Below are 17,675 nucleotides of genomic sequence, written 5' to 3'. Positions count from 1 at the left end.
TGCTATTACAGGGGATATTGTGTATAAGCGGTGCTACTACTGGGGCTATTATGTGTATAAGCGGTGCTACTACAAGGGCTATATGTGTATAAGTGGCACTACTACAGGGGCTATTATGTATATAAACAGCACTTCTATTCGTGGGATAATGTGAATAAGATTGTGTGGCGTAATTTGAAATGGGAGTACTATTGTGTGGCCACGCCCCTTCCTTGTGAGACCACACCCTTTTTTGCTGCACGCTGACCCTTTATAAAATATGGAAGGGCGCAAATTTATAGTTTGCAGGGGAGCGCCGAACACCCTAGCACCGGCCCTGGCTATAATGCATAGCAAATGAGAGAAAAAAATTGCATACTTTATAGGACACAGATGGGTGTGAATTATTAGATCTACACTAAAAAGGTCTACAGCCAATAGGTCTACCACTAATGGTAGACATACATTAGGTTAACAGGGACACAAAAAAAGGTAGACACAATTTTATTTATATTTTGGGGTCGTTCTGTCACTTTTCTGCCACAAACAAGCTCCATTAGAGCACCATGTCCCCTCTCATGGCTCGCTGCGCTCGGAACAGGTTACTATTCCCAATCATAGTTCACATGGATCGTAGAAGGATGGTGAAAGTATGAAAAAGTTGACAAAAATTAAACAAAAATGATAAAACTCGTGTCTACCTTATGTGTGTCGACCATTGTCATGTTGATCTTTTGACCATGTCGACCTTTTGACCCTGTAAACCTTTTGATCAGTCTTCCTTTTACATGATGACCTTTTGACCCTGTCGACATTTTGACCCTGTTGACCTAATGCACAGGTTCTCAAACTCGGTCCCGACTCCTCAGGACCCCACACAGTGCATGTTTTGCAGGTCTCCTCACAGAATCACAAGTGAAATAATTAGCTCCACCTGTGGACCTTTTAAAATGTGTCAGTGAGTAATTAATTCACCTGTGCACTTGCTGGATTACCTGCAAAACATGCACTGTGTGGGGTCCTGAGGACCGAGTTTGAGAACCACTGACCTAATGCATGTCTACTATTAGTGGTAGACCTATTGACTGTAGACCTTTTTAGTGTAGATCTATAGTCCAGATACCGGTGTGAATAGCCCAGTGATCGAAATCATAAAATGACGTAAAGTAGCAGTCACCAAGTGTCACTATGGAAGTTCAGAGGGATAAAATTTTAATCAGGAATATTAGCAGAAGTATATACAGTACATCATATTGTGCATAGGCTCTAAATAATATAGTAATAATAAAGTATTAACCTTAGCGTGTGCTTGCATGTTAGAGAATTTAGGGGGTTATTCAGGGTTGTTACCAAAGCAAAAAAGCACACAACTGGGAAAAACCATGTTGCACTGCAGGTGGGGCAGATGTAACAGAGAGATTTTGGTGGGTTAATTTATTTCTGTGCAGGGTAAATACTGGCTGCTTAATTTTTACATTGCAATCTAGATTTCAGTTTGAACACCCCCCACCCAAATCTAACTCTCTCTGTGTGATAGCCGGGCAGCGCCAGATCCATCAGTCATTTTTAAAGCATTGCACGCCAGGCCAACTAATCACATAAGCAAGCAATTTATTCACAGTTCAGACAGGGTTATCACGACAATAACATTTGATTTCTTGTTCTCCTCTCTTCAGCGAAATATTCATATGGGTTACATCAGGTTACATCTCCTTTCATTTGCTTCACTGCCATAACAGCATTAACAATGATGTGACAGTATTACAGTACAGTACATACCAGTGCAGTCTCTGGGAATCAGTAGTGCAGCTTCCGCAAACTGAGATTCATTTCAGTGTGCTCTCCCCCATTCGCTAGGGGCTCTATCTAAACAGGATCTCTCATGGACACGTTACTGGGGGCTTTCCGCCAAATGTGGTTTCCTACCACTCACCCAGATAGTTTTCTCCCGAAGAATCACACCTCCCGTCCTGCTTCTTGGGTATCCCTGAAGGTGGGGATCCCCTTTGTTCCTGGTTCCTTCCACGGTACTCTGCATACTGTGGCTCTCACACTGCACTCTCCATCTCTCACTGAAGCTGCTGGCTTTCCTGCTACACTGCAAATATGGGCTCTCCCTCTCTTCATAGCAACACCCACATGCTTCTCTTCTCTCCATAATGCCAGGGACTGTGGAGTACCATGCTTGTTCCACAGTCCCCAGACTGCGTTTCTGTTGGTCACTAGCCTGTGCCCTCCATCTCTGTCCTCAGCTCATACTGAATTCTAGCCTGTGTCTTTTCCTTGTCCTCTAAACCCCCCTACACTTCCTGTCATAACCCCCTACATGTTGCAGGGTCTGTGAGTACTGGTTTAACTGGTTTTGGGGCCATAAACTCCCCCACTCACTGATAAGAATTAAATGGCTTTTGAAACTTTCCAATATCTGTTAACATTCCAGTATGCCACATACACCCCTGCTAAAATCTTGCGTGTCCCCACGCAATATACCTATGATCTTGCAAAAACTCTAGCAAGGAACAGTCTCTTATACTCTACAGCAAGGTCAAAACATAACACACAATAAACAAGCATAATTGCAGTATACATCACACACAGTATAACAATCACATGAGCAGAATAACATGGCATGCAAACACACAATATAACAATCACATGAGCAGAATAACATGGAATGCAAACACACAATATAACAATCACATGAGCAGAAAAACATGGCATGCAAAACATCACATGAAATACAAATCACATATACTGCTGCCTATTTACTGTGAATTACAGTCCTGGGTCACAGATGATCATGAATGCTCCAACATCTTCTGGAAATTGTGCCAAACACTTAGAACCTGCCCGTGCTGGCCCTTGTCTCCGCAGTTCGCTGGGTCAAAAGAGGTAGGTGGCTTTCATGGGCCTCTCCCAATAAAGTTTTCCCCAAATTGTCAAATAAATCTTCGGTACCGATCCTGTTCGCGGACGCCAAGTTGTGATAGCCGGGCAGTGCCAGGTCCATCAGTCATTTTTAAAGCATTGCACGCCAGGCCGACTCATCACATAAGCAAGCAATTTATTCACAGTTCAGACAGGGTTATCACGACAATAACATTTGATTTCTTGTTCTCCTCTCTTCAGCGTAATATTCATATGGGTTACATCAGGTTACATCTCCTTTCATTTACTTCACTGCAATAACTGCATTAACAATGATGTGACAGCATTACAGTACAGTACATATCAGCACAGTCTCTGGGAATCAGTAGTGCGGCTTCCGCAAACTGAGATTCATTTCAGTGGGCTCTCCCCCAGTTGCTAGGGGCTCAATTTAAACGGGATCTCTCATGGACATGTTACCGGGAGCCTTCCGCCAGACGTGGTTACCTACCACTCACCCAGATAGTCCTCTCCCGAAGAATCACACCTCCTCTCCTGCTTTTTAGGTATTCCTGAAGGTGGGGATCCCCTTTGTTCCTTGTTCCTTCCACGGTACTCTGCATACTGTGGCTCTCACACTGCACTCTCCATCTCTCACTGAAGCTGCTGGCTTTCCTGTTAAACTGCAAATATGGGCTCTCCCTCTCTTCATAGCAACACCCACATGCTTCTCTTCTCTCCATAATGCCAGGGACTGTGGAGTACCATGCTTGTTCCACAGTCCCCAGACTGCATTTCTCCTGGTCACTAGCCTGTGCCCTCCATCTCTGTCCTCAGTTCACACTAAATTCTAGCCTGTGTCTTTTCCTTGTTCTCTAAACCCCTCTAAACTGGTTTTGGGGCCATAAACTCCCCCACTAACTGATAAGAATTAAATGGCTTTTGAAACTTTCCAACATCTGTTAACATTCCAGTATGCCACATCTGCACGTTATATCTAGCCCCCCTCCCCACCAGTGCAACATGGTATTGCCCATTAGTGTGCTTTTTTGGTTTGCTAACAAACCCTCAGACTGTACACTTCAAGGGGCCAGACACTGATATAATTCAGAAATATTCTCTATAAAGAGCTGTGTAAAAGCTATACAAAAACTATTAATAATGTAAATAATAATCTCAAAAGTCTATGTAGCTAATTATCAAATGGCAGCAAGGGATTTATATTGTTAGCAAGAGAGTGCTGCCTAACATATAAAAGGAGAAAACAGGAATGGGCAAAGGAGAAGAACAAAGGGGACAATTTCTATCAAAAGAGAATCACATATAATGCACACAATAGAATGACAGTAATGGTGTAGATATATGTGATAAGCATAGTAAGCACAGATGAAGCTAATGTGGATTGAAACTCCAAGGGCGAAATTTACTAAACAGTGGTTTTTGCACCTGATCCATCACAGAGGTTTGACCCCAAAATTCAAAATGATAATGACATTAAACATAAAACAAATATAACAAGTACAGTATGAGAAGAAAAACGCATGAAAAAAAATGGATGACAAGTATGAGAAAAAAAGTGGAATGGCTCACTTCTGAACAGAAGGGGAGCACCTTTGCCTATACAGGTTGAGTATCCCTTATCCAAAATGCTTGGGACCAGAGGTATTTTGGATATCGGATTTTTCCGTATTTTGGAATAATTGCATTCCATAATGAGATATCATAGTGATGGGACCTAAATCTAAGCACAGAATGCATTTATGTTTCATATGCACCTTAAACACACAGCCTGAAGGTCATTTTAGCCAATATTTTTTTTATAACTTTGTGCATTAAACAAAGTGTGTCTACATTCACACAATTCATTTATATTTCATATACATCTTATACACACAGCCTGAAGGTCATTTAATACAATATTTTTAATAATTTTGTGTATTAAACAAAGTTTGTGTACATTGAGCCATCAAAAAACAAAGGTTTCACTATCTCACTCTCACTCAAAAAAGTCCGTATTTCGGAATATTCCATATTTCGGAATATTTGGATATGGGATACTCAACCTGTATATGGATCCCAAATGGAGGATATCCATTTTTTCATTAGGAATAGCTAAAGTGCTTTAATCATATTTAGAAGGGGAAATAGCTCATTATGAAATCCTCATTGAAGCCATTATGAATAAATGTGATAAGACTATAGATCCCTTTGATGTTCAGTAGCAACACTTTCCTGCCCCTACTACTCTCTCATTAAAGAGGGGAATGAAGTTGAAGAAGACCTTTGTCAACTTCAGTGGCAACACAATGTTTTTAGGTTGTGGTGGTGGTGGTGAGGGAAGATATTTAATTTTGGTGCCCATAAATTGCTGATTGTTTCCCCCTCGGGGGCAGCTGGACTTGCCCTCCACACCACCTACCTGAAAGAGATATATAAATATACTGTATATCTATACAAATATATCTCTTTCTATCTATCTGCAGGGGAGGGTGTGTGGAGGAGGAGCTGAGGGGGAAGAGGGGAGAAACATATGAAGTGGGAGATGATAAGGATGCAGGACTGGTGCCAGAGGAGAGGCCAGCCCACAGAAAATCAGCACACACTGTGGGGGCTGGAGTTGGGTGCAGGGGGGCGGAGGACACTGGAGGCGGGTTGCAGAGAAGGGCTGGGGGTGGGGTGGGAGTAGGTGGAGCTGCCAAAAAGGGGAATATCTCCATCCTGACACTGACCGGGGTAAGCCTGGATGGTGGCTGCACTGCGCCTCAGGACTGAGTGCCTGGCCACTGGTAGACTTGTCAAGTTTTTGATGGTTTAGCAGCAGACAGTGCTTGATGGGTGCCATATGCTAAGTGGTGCCATATGCTAAGTGAGACCCTCTTTGGGAATTCGGTTAAATTTGCCCACATATAATAATTTATAAAGAAATAGATGATAAACCTGCTTTCAGTGCCGGGGGTTTGCCCCTGTGGGCCGGTCCAACCCTGTATAAGACTCATGTAATTTTATATTTAGGACTTGTGTGCTTGCTTTTGTACCTATGATCCATTATATGTCATCACATTTCCTTAATTTAAATTAAAAAAAGTGAACTCTAATTGTTGGCTTAGCAAGAAAGGGATGCTAAAGGATTAAACTCTGTGGACCTTGAAACGCCATCCAAGTTTCTTTATGATTATACTGCATTGATAGCAGTCATTTGCTTGGCTATGGCACATAAAAGTAAAACTGACAGTTACAAACTAGATCAACAAAGTTACCATGTGATCAAATCCCAGGGCCAGTGACCCTGATTCTGAGTTGCATGCAATGGCGATGGTCACATAGTTAAGGGATTATTTGTAACTGCGCATTCGTGAAAGATTCTGAAATCTACGGCGCATGTGTTATCCAGAGTATACGCACAAAGGTGCTATTGGTATTAGAAGTGGGGCCTTCCTCGGCGGTGGTTAGTAATAAATGCAAAAAGGTGATAAAAGAACATATGTGCACAAGGTACGAAGTTTCAAGTGGCATTTGCATAAAGTCGAAGGCGGGCGACCACTAACAGATGCTACTGCGTGAGATTTTGCGTGAACCAGGCCCATTATGTGCTTAGATTTATGTGTTTATAAATATACACACATGAGCCCGACCGCCGGCAAAGTGAAGACCACCCATTACATGACTGGGGGTCTGCTTTTTTGCATAGAATTAATAAAATCTTCAGTTCCACATTTTTAGCATATGTTCCACTGCTTACCAAATGCAGAATAAATCTTGTTTATTAATAGGTCCAAAATATATATATTTTCCTTAAAAGTATATAATAATGTGAATCATTTTGGAAACTGTTTTTTTTATAATTCTTTATTGTAATTCTATTTATGAAGTACACTTGTTTTACGGAAGACTCCCTGACATCTATAGAAAATAAACAGAAAATTGTGTACAGTGACGTTTCCATTTAAAGTACTGGTTGTACAAAAATATGTACTTATTACGTATATGTTCAGCCTTACCCCAATATTATATATAACTGAAGCTCTCTTTAAAAGGTAAATCTTCCTTTCATACTGGCATATCCTATTAATTGTTAAACTAGTGAATACCTCTGGGTAGGAGAAGAAAATCCAGTTTGGTCGATAGGGCTGCCATTATAGCAGGACAGTGCTTTCCATTGGAAGCACTCTCTCTGCTAATTGCAGTCTGGACAGGAAGGAAGTTCTAGGGGTAAATTTACTAGGGATGAGCGGGATCGGTTCTCTGAGAACCGAACCCCCCCCCTCCCCCCCCGAACATCACGTCCCGAGCCTGGATCCGAGTCCGGCTCGGGATCTTCCATATAAGGAGCCGCACGTCGCCACCATTTTCACTCCAGTCCTGGACAGTGTAGTAAGAGGATGTGTCTCCTAAAGTGGTGTGGCGACCTGCTCTTTTGTGTCATTCCAGTGTTTTATTGTGCTGCATCAGTCCAGTAGTGGTGTCTTGTGCTGCATCAGTCCAGTCACAGTGGTGGTATCCTGTGCTGCCAAAAGTCCAGTGCTGCTGTATAAGTTCAGTCCAGTGCAGTGGTGCTGTCTTGTGCTGCATCAGTCCAGTGGTGGTGTCCTGTGCTGCCATAAGTCCAGTGGTGGTGCTGTATAAGTTAAGTTTAGTGGTGCTGTCCTGTCCTGCTATAAGTCCAGTGGTGTTGTGTTGTGCTGCATCAGTCCAGCGGTGGTGTCCTGTGCTGCCATAAGTCCAGTGATGTTGCGTATTAGTCCAGTCCAGTGGTACTGCCATATCAGTCCAGTCCAGTGGTGCTGCCATATCAGTATAGTCCAGTGGTACTGCCGTATAAGTCCAGTCCAGTGGTGCTGCTGTATAAGTCCCGGGGTACTGCCGTATAAGTCCAGTCCAGTGTTACTGCCGTATAAGTCCAGTCCAGTGGTGCTGCCGTATAAGTCCAGGGGTACTGCCGTATAAGTCCAGCCCAGTGGTACTGCTGTATATGTCCAGTCCAGTGGGGAAGCCATATAAGTCCAGGGGCACTGCTGTATAAGTCCAGGCATACTGCCATATAAGTCCAGTCCAGTGGTGCAGCCGTATAAGTCCATGGGTACTGCCATATAAGTCCAGTCCAGTGGTGCTGCCGTATAAGTCCAGGGGTACTGCCATATAAGTCCAGTCCAGTGGTGCAGCCATATAAGTACAGGGGTACTGTCGCATAAGTCCAGTCCAGTGGTGCAGCTGTATAAGTCCAGGGGTACTGCCGTATAAGTCATGGGGTACTGCCATATAAGTCCAGTCCAGTGGTGCAGTTGTATAAGTTATGGGGTACTGCTTTATAAGTCCAGTCCACTGGTACTGCCGTATAAGTCCAGTCCAGTGGTGCTGCCGTTCAAGTCCAGGGGTACTGCTGTATAAGTCCAGGGGTACTGCTGTATAAGTCCAGTCCAGTGGTGCAGCCATATAAGTCCAGGGGTACAGCTGTATAAGTCCAGTCCAGTGGTACGGCCGTATAAGTCCAGTCCAGTGGTGCAGCCATATACGTCCAGGGGTGCTGCCGTATAAGTCCAGGGGTACTGCCGTATAAGTCCAGGGGTACTGCTGTATAAGTCTAGGGGTACTGCCATATAAGTCCCGGGGTACTGCCATATAAGTCCAGGGGTACTACCGTATAAGTCCAGTCCAGTGGTGCAGCCATATAAGTCATGGGGTACTGCCGTATAAGTCCAGTCCACTGGTACTGCTGTATAATTCCAGTCCAGTGGTGCTGCCATATAAGTCCAGGGGTAATGCTGTATAAGTCCAGTCTAGTGGTGCAGCCGTATAAGTCCAGGGGTACTACCGTATAAGTCCAGGGGTACTGCCATATAAGTCATGGGGTACTGCCGTATAAGTCCAGTCCAGTGGTGCAGCCATATAAATCATGGGGTACTGCCGTATAAGTCCAGGGGTACTGCCGTATAAGTCCACCAATATTGTGTGTGCATTACATCTGGGAAAATTCCAACACGTCCCATGATTTGCACATACAATTAATTTGGTGGTGCAGAATTTTTTGAAAAATGACAGGGGCATGCAGGAGATAATGTCGGTGGCCCAAAAAATTGCGGGCCACTTTCGACATTCAGCCACTGCGTGCCACTCCTAGATGAGCCAGGTGTTTGTGCCACACACTTGTGTTGCTTAGCTTAGTCATCCAGCTACAGTACCTCATTGCACCTCTTTTTCTTCTTTTCATGATGTGCTGTTTGGGGCCTAGTTTTTAAAAGTGCCATCCTGTCTGATACTGCAGTGCCACTCCTAGACGGGCCAGGTGTTTGTGCCGCACACTTGTATCACTCAGCTTAGTCATCCAGCTCCCTCATTGCACCTCTTTTTTTTCTTTGCATGATGTGCTGTTTGGGGCATAGTTTTTAAAAGTGCCATTCTGTCTGACACTGCAGTGCCACTCCTAGATGAGCCAGGTGTTTGTGCCGCACACTTGTGTCGCTTAGCAAAGTCATTCAGCTACCTCAGTGCAATCTTTCGGCCTAAAAACAATATTGTGAGGTGTGAGGTGTTCAGAATAGATTGGAAATGAGTGGAAATTAATGTTATTGAGGTTAATAATACCATAGGGTCAAAATTACCCACAAAATCTGTGATTTTAGCTGTTTTTGTGTTTTTTTCAAAAATTATCCAGATCCAAAACCAAAACCCGAAAGGGTGGTTTTGGCAAAACCAATCTAGATCCAAGACACAAGCGGGGATCCAGATTCAAAACCAAAACACAAAACACGAAAAGTGCCTGCTGCACATCTCCAAAATTTACTAATAATTGTGTTTACCTGAGATTGCATTCTCAGGAATTTTTGTCCTATTTGTCAATCACGGAAATTTACTTTAGACAAACAAGGGTGTGTGTATTGAATCAAACTTCCAAATATGGGGGGTGATTCCGAGTCAATCGTAGCCCTGCTACGATCATGACCATAGACATGCGGGGGGATGCCCCACAAGTCAGTGCTGCCCCCCCCCCCCCCCCCGCAGAAGTGTAAAAACATTGGGGGTAATTCTGAGTTGATCGCAGCAGTTGGGCAAAACCATGTGCACTGCAGGGGAGGCAGATATAACATGTGCAGAGAGAGTTAGATTTGGGTGTGGTGAGTTCAATCTGCAATCTAATTGCAGTTTAAAAATAAAGCAGCCAGTATTTACCCTGCACAGAAACAAAATAACCCACCCAAATCTAACTCTCTCTGCAAATGTTATATCTGCCTCCCCTGCAGTGCACATGGTTTTGCCCAACTGCTAAAAAATGTCCTGCTGCGATCAACTTGGAATTACCCCCATTGCACAGTGGCTTTTGCACTTTAGGAGTAGCTCCCGGCCAGCGCAGCTTTAGCGTGCTGTCCCGGATCTACTCATCGCTCCCCGGCCCACAGCAGCTGTGTGTGACATCACGCTGTCGCTGCGTCCCGTCCCCCGCACGGCCCCGCCACGCCTGCGTTGGCCGGATCGCGCCCACGAAACAGCAGCCAAACGCCGCCGTTCCGCCCCCCCACCCAGCGACTCCTCTGCTGTCTGCCATGCACCTGCGCCATTCTGACCCGATCGCACCGCTGCGATAAACTACAGCATGCGATCGGGTCAGATGACCCCCAAGGTCTATCACTCAAATACAAGTCAACACAACATCGACCAAACTAGCAAGTACTTTCAAAAGAATAGAATGCATTGTGGAAGGATCTGCAACCACTGCTGTGTGTTTGCAATACAGTTGTTTGGATTTGCGATGCCGTCTGTGGGTGTTTTATTACTTTTCCAGGTGGCTACAGCATAAGCATACTGTCACACAGCCATTGCATTAGCATACATCTCTGAATCAGGCCCACAATGATAAAACAAGACTGGATACTAACAAAGAGGTGTAGTATATAAGGCCACTGTTCATAAGCTTCAGTTTATAGGAGAGTAGAATATTAATTGGCAAATATTGCATATTATTGGGGGTAATTCTGAGTTGATCGCAGCAGGAACTTTGGTGGTCATTCCGAGTTGTTCGCTCGCAAGCTGCTTTTAGCAGCTTTGCACATGCTAAGCCGCCGCCTACTGGGAGTGAATCTTAGCTTATTAAAATTGCAAACGAAAGATTCGCAATATTGCGAAAATACTTCTCTGTGCAGTTTCTGAGTAGCTTGAGACTTACTCTGCCAGTGCGATCAGTTCAGTGCTTGTCGTTCCTGGTTTGACGTCACAAACACACCCAGCGTTCACCCAGACACTCCTCCGTTTCTCCTGCCACTCCCGCGTTTTTCCCAGAAACGGTAGCGTTTTTTCGCACACACCCATAAAACGGCCAGTTTCCACCCAGAAACACCCACTTCCTGTCAATCACATTACGATCACCAGAACGAAGAAAAAACCTCGTAATGCCGTGAGTAAAATTCCTAACTGCATAGCAATTTACTTGGCGCAGTCGCACTGCGGACATTGCGCATGCGCATTATCGACTAATCGCTCCGTTGCGAGAAAAAAATAACGAGCGAACAACTCGGAATGACCCCCTTTGTTAGCAGTTGGGCAAAACCATGTGCACTGCAGGGGAGACAAATGTAACATGTGCAGAGAGAGTTAGATTTGGGTGGATTATTTTGTTTCTGTGCAGGGTAAATACTGGCTGCTTTATTTTTACTCTGCAATTTAGAATGCAGATTGACCACACCACACACAAATCTAACTCTCTCTGCACATGTTATATCTGCCTCCCCTGCAGTGCACATGGTTTTGCCCAACTGCTAACAAAGGGGGTAATTCCAAGTTGATCGCAGCAGGAAATTTTTTAGCAGTTGGGCAAAACCATGGGGGTAATTCTGAGTTGATCGCAGCAGGATTTTTATTAGCAGTTGGGCAAAACCATGGCCCTCATTCCGAGTTGTTCGCTCGCTAACCGCTTTTCGCAGCAGTGCACACGCTAAGCCGCCGCCCTCTGGGAGTGAATCTTAGCTTAGCAGAATTGCGAACGAAAGCAGTTTCTGAGTAGCTCGAGACTTACTCTGCCACTGCGATCAGTTCAGTCAGTTTCGTTCCTGGTTTGACGTCACAAACACACCCAGCGTTCGCCCAGACACTCCCCCGTTTCTCCAGCCACTCCTGCATTTTTCCCAGAAACGGCAGCGTTTTTTCACACACACCCATAAAACGGCCAGTTTCCGCCCAGAAACACCCACTTCCTGTCAATCACACTCCGATCACCAGAACGAAGAAAAATCTTCGTAATGCCGTGAGTAAAATACCAAACTTCTTAGCAAATTTACTTGACGCAGCCGCAGTGCGAACATTGCGCATGCGCAGTTAGCGGAAAATCGCACCGATGCGAAGGAAATAACGAGCGAACAACTCGGAATGAGGGCCCATGTGCATTGCAGGGGAGGCAGATATAACATGTGCAGAAAGAGTTAGATTTGGGTGGGTTATTTTGTTTCTGTGCAGGGTAAATGCTGGCTGCTTTATTTTTACACTGCAATTTAGATTGCAGATTGAACACACCACACCCAAATCTAACTCTCTCTGCACATGTTAAATCTGCCTCCCCTGCAGTGCACATGGTTTTGCCCAACTGCTAACAAAAATCCTGCTGCAATCAACTCAGAATTACCCCCCATGTGCACTGCAGGGAAGGCAAATTTAACATGTGCAGAGAGAGTTAGATTTGGGTGTGGTGTGTTCAATCTGCAATCTAATTTGCAGTGTAAAAATAAAGCAGCCAGTATTTACTCTGCACAGAAATAAAATAACCCACCCAAATCTAACTTTTTCTGCACGTTATATCTGCCTCCCCTGCAGTGCACATGGGAGGTCATTCCGAGTTGGTCGCTAAGTTTTTCGTTCGCACAACATATTCGCAAAGTTGCGTTAATGTAGTAAATTTGCGAACATCCGCCCCCAACGTTTTTTTGCACATTCGTACGCAGTATTACACAAAGTGGGCGTACGCCAAATGACATCGCAGTAATGCGAAACCATCGCAGCAATGCGAAACCATCGCATTAACACATACTTCATCGTAAAAATACTAAGTTGTAGTAGATTTACACATTTTTCCTTAAAAGTGCACACTTTAAAGGAAAAACGCACAACAATGTTTTTTTTTGCTATTAAGTGAAAATACACCTTTCAGTTTAAAGTCCACAAGCCCTCGTCAATTACGAATCCAATTAGTGTAATGATTGATAATGTTCCAAACCAATTAAGTCAGCAAAAAAAACCTGAAGAACACTTTGTTGCCATAATTGGCCATCAACATGTAAAAGTCTAAAATATAAATATAGATGTTTTTTTGTTTTTTTTTTTGTTTTAAGGTGTTGATTGTGAATGAAGGTGTTTACATGTTTATTAACACAATAATCTCCTAATTTATTTTTGTTTTATAATCTTACGTTAGATGTGTGAAATGTTTTAGGGAATCAATTTCTGTTTGCCAATCTGCTGATCCTTTTTTGCATTAATAAACACAACACCCGGTTAACTTTAAACAACTTGTTTTTATCAGTATTTTTTTTGTAATCAATAAATGTATTTAAAAAAAAAAATCATGCAAATTTTTGTAAATGATCCAAACAATTAATTAACCCATGCAGGTGTTGGCGCATGGTTTCAATAATTACCCCAAAACTTGTGGGATCTCCAACTGCAACATCTGAAATTAAGATGCAACATAAACATTAATAACTTAATCACATTACTTATTAGCCAAGCAAGGCACAAAGCACACTTAAATGCAGGCATGTCCAAACTGCTGGCCTCCAGCTGTTGTGAAACTACATATACCAGCATGCCTTGACACAGTTTTGTGGTCAGAGAATGCCAAAGCTGTGTCAAGGCATGCTGGGATGTGTAGTTTTTATCCAGCTGGAGGGCCGCAGTTTGGACAGGCCTGCTTTAATGCCTAAGTGACTACATCATGGCTGCTTTAAGGATAAATCAGTAGCATAACAACACACAAGGCTGCTCAGCAATGTTTTTTTTTTTAAACAAGAAAGTGTACCACACCATGGGGTACATTTACTACTACGGGAGTTCAATTTAAGATGCGAAGTTGACCATAGCAACCAATCAAATTAAACATGTTATCTTGTAAAAGTGGGCCTAAAAACTTCAAATATAATCTTATTAGTTGCTATGGGCAACATCCCATGTTAAAGAGAACTACCATCTTAGTAAATGTAACACCATGTTGGCATTCATTCACATCTGTAGTGAAGAGAATTAAATTTAAGGAGGTTTGGTCCTGCATCATCACACTGCATATCAACATCTTCAGAAGGACTACATATCCTAGCATGCCCACAATCCCTGAAACCCGCCTTTACTAAATAAGGTCAAACAGGTCGTGAAAAATACAATAAGCATTTTGTGAGTGTAACTTTCACACCACAAATCATTGTGTTGTTCGGCTGGCTAACAAAGTGAAGCATGTGATTTGAAAGTGCAAACATTATGAATACACAGGCACAAGTGTAAAAGACTAACAACATACTAAACTCCACTCAGGTAGAAATGTTAGGCAGAAAACTGAGCACATATTAAACCATGTTGTCCTGGCAACCCTGTCAAACTAATGAGTGTCGACCTAGAGTGGACACACAAAACATTGCACACATAAACACTACATATAATGATACTCACAAAAATTACAATGCAACATGAACACCATCAATAATAACTCAAAATGTTTTCCATGCTAGCTGATTTTCAACAGTACAACAGTGCATGTTTTTACATTGTAAGTGTAAGTAGGTAATATTTTTGATAGAAATGTTAAAACACTTACTTTCCTCAGCAACATTATGTTCACCACTGAGACCATCAGGGGCTTCTTCTGCCCATTCAGTGGGTGGTGAAGGCAGCTGGATGGGGGAAGGAGGAGGGATTGGGGAAGGAGGAGGGATGGGGGAAGGAGTCTGGATGGGTGAAGGAGGAGGGATTGGGGAAGGAGGAGAGATGGGGTAAGGAGGAGGGATTGGGGATGTAATTTCTGAGGGGGGGTCTGATTGAGATGGCGAGGGGGGCGGAGAGAATGTTTGTCCAATAGAGGGTGAGGGGGGCTGAGAAGGGGAGTTGGAAGTAGAAGGAGAAGGGGACTGGGAAGGAGGAGAAGGGGGCACAGAAAGAGAAGGAGAGGTGGGCTGAGAAGGGGAGTGGAAAGGGGAGGGGGCCTGGGAAGCTGAGGGGGCCTGGGAAGCTGAGGGGGCCTGGGAAGCTGAGGGGGCCGGGGAAGCTGAGGGGGACTGGGAACCTGAGGGGGACTGGGAACCTGAGGGGAACTGGGAAGCTGAGGGGGACTGGGAAGGTGAGGGGGACTGGGAAGGGGAGGGGGAGTGAGAAGGGGAGGGGGATTGAGAAGGGGCGGGGGAGTGAGAAGGGGAGGGGGAGTGAGAAGGGGAGGGGGATTGAGAAGGGGAGGGGGAGTGAGAAGGGGAGGGGGAGTGAGAAGGGGAGGGGGGCTGAGAAGGGGCCTGATGTTGCCTCCCTGCATCTGGTTGCCGTTGTGGTCGTCCTATAATGATATATGTGTTATATTTTAGATTGCATGTTAAATTTCAGAAACACCATTTGTCAATTACACTGTTCTGTCCCATGTAAAAGACACAGGGCTTGTTTTTTTTTTTTTATTAAGATTTTTCTAACTCTTCATGTTGGCCACAGCAACCAAAATGATTCTACTAAACTTTTTTTATGCTCATTACTGAATCTATTCCATTGAGTCATATTGATTGGTATAGGCAACATCACCAGATCACTATTCAAGCCACCTTATTATATAGACACCACTGATCAAGTTATTTGGTACAGTTTCCAGCCTGGGTATTAATTCTGGACAACATGCACTTGTTTTGAATCACTTTGCTACAGTCAGTACTGTTTGCCCTAACCACACACACTGTCATATTTATTAAATTTGTTCAGTCAGTGTTGCAATTACAGACTACCACTTAGTGTAATTTTGCAAAATTTATGCTAATAATCTCTGTTATGTAATGTAACTTACTGCGTGCACGCAGTGCCCGGATTTGCTGGCGGATCTCCGCCAACAGTTCAGGAGTCCTCCTGCGGAGATCACTCCATCTCCTCTCCAGTTGAATGATGGTCCGCCTGCTGCGGAGGCGAGACCGCAGTAGGTGGCGGACCTCCGCGTAGGCCTCGCGCTTAACCCGATTTGGGATAAAGCGCCCAACGCGGCCTACGCGGCGGTCCATCACCGCAACCAGGACGCGGAGCTCCCGCCTGGTGAAAGGTGCTGCACGCATCATGGCAATGGCGTTTTCCTTATTTGGGCATATATTTATAGTGTGTGTTAGCATGTGATTTGTCTAAAATCTATGCCGTCATTTCAATTAACTTTATTGATCTTTGCAATGCTGTGAAGAGCACAGTGGTAATTTCGCTCGAGCGGAAATATGCAGTCGCGGAAGAGAAAAAAGAAAAAAATAATTTAACACACAACCAACTAAAACACCCACACAAACACAGACACACACACACACTTTTTTAAGAATTTGTAAAAATATCTGTGTACTCACCACAGTTTGTGTGATAATTCAGCTGGACAGTCACAAAGTGGTCAACATTCATTTTCATTTTTTTTTTTTTTTTTAAAACAACAGGATTTTATGAAAGAAAAAAAATAAGGACACTATTTAGCAACATCACATTATTAGATTTGAAAATAACACATTGTAAGCTTAACCTGTTTACGGTTATTTTTGATAAACATAATTAGAGATTCCCACACACCCGAATAATTACACAATGACCTTACAATAGTAAGCCAAATTTCTGCGTTACTAAATGAGCATAAGCATACTGTGTTTTTGATTAATTTCAAAAAGTAAATAAAAAAACACTATACCTGAAATATTCTTCAACAATGCTTGCCCTGACTTGGCTTCCCCTCCGTGTAACACTCCCCCCACCGAAGCGACGGACAACCCCTGGCTCCTCATCAGGCAATTCCTCTGTCTGAGGAAGCTTTACGCTACTCCTTACCGCGATGTTATGTAGTATAGCGCACAGGACCACTAGTTTACTTGCCATCTCCGGCGAATACATGATGTCGCCACCAGTGCGGTGGAGCACACGAAACCGGCCTTTAAGGACCCCAATTGTGCGCTCCACCAGCTGTCTAGTGGCAGTAAGCGCGGAGTTAAATGCCGTCTGTGGTCCTGGCCTGGGATTACGGTAAGGAGTCATGAGCCAGGGGGTGCAAGGATATTCACGGTCTCCTGTTTGAGGAGAAGAAAAAATTAGAAAGAGTATATTCCTAAAATTGTTTAAAAATGGCAGGAAATTATGTTGGCCAACTCACCCAATAACCACATGTCTGCTCGTTGACTTGATCTTAATCTGTGCCATATCCCTGATTGTCTAATGACATAAGCATCATGCGAGTTTCCGGGAAACTTGGCATTCAGGGAAAGGATCTGGAGGGATGGCCCACAAACAACCATTACATTCAGAGAATGAAACAGTTTCCTGTTTCTATAAATTTCTTCATTATGTCTTGGTGGCACAATAGCTACATGTGTGCCATCCACAACCCCAATAACATGTGGGAAGCGACTACCACCTTCCTCAAATTGCCGCTTCACCACATCTAGGGCACCAACATCCAAAGGCATAGCAATAAATTGCTTAACCCGCTTTATGAAAGCCTGGCTGACACGCCGCAGGACCTTACTGAACTGGCCCTGCGACATGCCAACCAGGTCTCCAACAACATGTTGAAAAGACCCTGTGGCCAAAAAATGTAACACAGCAAGGAATTGTGTCAATGGTGGTATTGCTGTAGGATACCGAATTGAAGACTCCAGATCACTCTC

At 43.9% G+C, this 17,675-nt stretch overlaps 1 long non-coding RNA gene across 1 annotated transcript; it reads right to left on the bottom strand.

Moving 5' to 3' along the window:
* Positions 1 to 15,209: 15,209 nt before the first annotated feature.
* On the bottom strand, positions 15,210 to 16,804 carry LOC135051354 (uncharacterized). The gene is made up of 3 exons (XR_010242199.1): positions 16,706 to 16,804; positions 16,377 to 16,398; positions 15,210 to 15,352 (listed from the first exon to the last, which is right to left on the bottom strand). It is a non-coding gene; the product is annotated as an uncharacterized LOC135051354 (long non-coding RNA).
* Between the last annotated feature and the right edge of the window lie 871 nt (positions 16,805 to 17,675).

This window comes from Pseudophryne corroboree, chromosome 2 (assembly GCF_028390025.1).
Source record: "Pseudophryne corroboree isolate aPseCor3 chromosome 2, aPseCor3.hap2, whole genome shotgun sequence".
Classification (NCBI taxonomy): Eukaryota; Metazoa; Chordata; class Amphibia; order Anura; family Myobatrachidae; genus Pseudophryne; species Pseudophryne corroboree.
The sequence above is the reverse complement of the archived record's forward strand: the minus strand, read 5'-3'. Positions and strand labels throughout refer to the sequence as shown.